The sequence below is a fragment of the Lampetra planeri genome, unplaced genomic scaffold, assembly GCF_965212315.1.
Source record: "Lampetra planeri unplaced genomic scaffold, kcLamPlan1.2.h2 scaffold_1114, whole genome shotgun sequence".
Classification (NCBI taxonomy): Eukaryota; Metazoa; Chordata; class Hyperoartia; order Petromyzontiformes; family Petromyzontidae; genus Lampetra; species Lampetra planeri.
In genome coordinates, this window is record NW_027613825.1 from 26,663 (window position 1) to 30,438 (window position 3,776).

Below are 3,776 nucleotides of genomic sequence, written 5' to 3' on the forward strand. Positions count from 1 at the left end.
TGCTCCGTGGGCACTTGGGACACACTCACCCTTCTGCCTTTCTGGGAGACACTGGCGCGCACCCAAACCGCCCAAGGTCAGGAGGTCAGGAGGTCAAAGACACGGACGAGGACCGGGTCACGTTCCGCTTTGGCCTCGTGGGTTCATGACGTTTGTCAGTGTTTCGTTACTTCAGACAGAATCGTAAACCGATCTGCAGGAAGTGAGCGGATGAACGGGTCAAGGTCCCAAACGTCTGTCAACAGGAAATGAGGTTTTATAACGTTTTGACAAATCATTTCTCACGTCAGAGCCGTTGTTGTTGTTCGAGAGTTGTGGGAAGAGAAACTCCTGCATGTCCAGAGGAAAAAAAAAAAGGCACAAACTCTCTGTTCATCCTCGTCATGACGCGTGTGTGTGTGTGTGTGTGTGTGTGTGTGTGTGTGTGTGTGTGTGTGTGTGTGTGTGTGTGTGTGTGCGCGCGCTCTCAACCATCTCCCCCAGTCGTTGTACTGGGACTCTGTACATTGTATTTTCAGAACATTCAATGAATATACAACAAGTCGCAACGTGTGCGTCCTGTCGTTGTGTGAACAAACGTCTCGTCCTGGTTCTTTGAGTGTTTGATGGCGGTGGACAGAGCTCAACAGCTCCTGTCAGTTTGGTTGGACCCCCCCCCCCCCCCGGCCACTGCCGCAGTCGTACTCTCACTTCAGCAGTACTTCCTGAAGTGCTGAAACGAGCTAGACTCTCCCTGGAAACGTCGGCGTTTGAAAAACTTCAGCACTGAATGAAAGAGGTGTAATTACAGACGAGGTGGAAATGGATCTTTAGATGATTGCACAATTAATAACGGTTTCTGAAAATGTCCTAAACAAAGGCAGTCGGCTGAAAAGTGTCTTCTTGCTGGTAATTATCACAGCAGCTGATTGGGTTTGTGTGTGTTATTATTTCCCGTGGCAGCGTGGATCCGAGTGTTAATCACAAACACTCCGACTTTGAGATACTTCAGAAATGTTACGACTATGTCAAGTAACACACACACACACTGTCTGTGTTCAGATCCACTAGCTCTTCTTCTTTTAGTTCATCAGTTCCAGCTGCTTGTTGACCGACTTCTTTCTTCTTCTTCTGTTTTTCTGATATTGATCCAAGCGTGTCCTGAAATTAACACACTGCTACAAACACACTAATGACAAATCAATACATGAGATACTACAAAGTCCAGGAAAAAAAAATACAAAGAAGATCATGACTGGATGGTTCAACATTTTATGAAATGCCTTGATTTCTTCTTTATTTTAATAATAGTTTTACACCCTGTCCATGTTATTTATGCAGCATGCGTTAACAAACGAGAGCTGCAGATAAAACACAAAAACACACATTCAGCCACAGAGAGAACACAAACACACACTCAAACTGAACCAAAAGCCAAGTAGCATTAACAGTTTTGTCGATGTTTCCACCAAAACTATACACACAGTTATCAAAGGGATCGATAAACTGAAGACACCACCATCAAAATATTGGTTGTTTGTTGTGGGTCATGTTACATCTTCACATGTTTAAATCTGTTTTTGATGGTTCATGATTGACCAACTGGTCGTTAGGATGTGAAATTGTGACGTGGATGTTTTCCAGGTGCACAAAGTGTTTTCCTAAAAGAGTTTTGGGAAAATGTGATTTACAATTTAGATTTGAGTGAGAGTGAAAGGTTTGTGCACTGAGTTTAGCGTTAGCGGCCTACTTGTGTGCGTGGTTCCATTTTTTGTGTGTAAACAATCAAGAAAAACTGTATTTCAGCTTGACGAGCGGCGGCAGCGCGTTCCACAGTTGGAGCTGCTGCTGCTGCTGCAATGAGACGGCCAACTACTCAGTGACCTAACACACAATAAAATCTAGTCAGATGGAAGATCAGTTGGTTACGTGTCTTCTGACAAAGCTCCTGACTTAGTGTTCGCTGGTTGGTTTGGTTGGTTCAGTTTGTGAACCAATGAAGACACACATCCGCCTTAACCGCAACATGTGCACACACACAGCTGATAGAGATGATGGGTGAAATAGGTGTGTGTGTGTGTGTGTGTGTGTGTGTGTGTGTGGACTGTGAAGGGTGACCCTGTGGCTCTGCGAAGATTCCACTGTCAGCCACAGGGGGCATGATTGATAATTGATGGAGGTACGTGTGTAATTAAACGTGTGTGTGTGTGTGTGCGTCATCTGCTAGTTGAAGAAGAAGAAGCAAACGTCCATCGACGCGACGCCATCTTTCTCTCTGGAGCATCAGTTGAACAAAGAGAAACTCTCCAGGCCTCCGTTTCAGATGGATTTTAATTAAATTGATGATGTGAGACTAGAAACGCTGGCACTAACAGCCGTCTGCTCCCTGTGGTCTGTGTTTGCAGCTTCCAAATGATTCGCTGCTTGATTCATGTTGTTTCGTTTAAATTCATCAGTTTATCACAGGAAGTAAACAAGCTGCCGTTGATGAGCAGAGGAGGGAAATAACAGCTCTGCTGAAACACACAAACACACACACACACACACACACACACACACACACACACACACACCCTGCTATCATAGTTGACTCACAAACCTAAAGGCCATAAACAACTTCAGGTGCTGGTGAAGCCTCCGGAAGCATGAAAGGATCCAGACGTGTCCAGGTGTGTGTGTGTGTGTGTGTGTGTGTGTGTGTGTGTGTGTGTGTGTGTGTGTGTGTGTGTGTGTCAGAGAAGGTCAGAGGTGTTTTCACTGCAGATGAATCACATGTGATTACGCTCCTGAGCTGTTCTCTGTGAGTCGACTTCCATTGTGTTTATGTCTGACGCACACGTAGAAATCAGCTGCTGTGATTGTTCTTTCTGTTTCACAAGACAGAAAATCAGTGGAAACAGTGGAACAATTGTCTCCTGTCCATCGTTGATCAAGACTTTGAGACGCAACGACGCCTCCGATAAGATAATTATGATCTTAATTAACACACAATGAAACCGGATGATCCTCCAATTACTGGAGCGTCTGTCCATCTCATTACTCCGGTGAGACACTGACACCATTAACAGCAGCTTCATATCTTAGATTAGGACATCATAGAAAAACGATTTCCTTTGAGTCTGTGAAGGTTCTCAGTCATCCAGGTCATGGTATCTTGCTGGGTTAAATCGTAGGCAACTGGACTTCTGGTTTTCTTGAAGACGTTTCGCCACTCATCCGAGAAGCTTCTTCAGTTCTGAGATTTCCTTTGACCTCCAACAGTTAATGAGTGCAATCATGTTTTTCATTTTCTGATTTTGTAGAAAACAAATTATATTTGTTCACATTTGATTTTTGTTTTATTTTTTATTTAAGGTTCCTTTAATAATATATTCTTCAATTTTTAAGTTGTTACTTGTTGTATTTCATTTTATTTAGTTTTAATAATGAAAATTAAATTATTAATACATTAATAGTTTTATTAAAAATAGATGAATAAATTATAAAACTATAAATACAAATATATCTTGCTTTCACAAACACCGGCCCCAAACAGAAAAGCAGCTGGCTTAAAGGCACAGTATGTGAGGTGAGAAGATGTACAAGCATCACTGCAATAAACTCACTTCACGGTTCATTTAAAAGAGTTTAATGGCCACAACTGAACAATGTGGTTGTGTAACATGATGAAGACGGAATATGACTCAAAAATAAACAAAGTATATTTATATACACAATATGCAATAAAACATCCATTTATTCAACACACTGACAAACAAAGTTAACATCGAAGATTCTGTTTTTCATAAATTCATTTA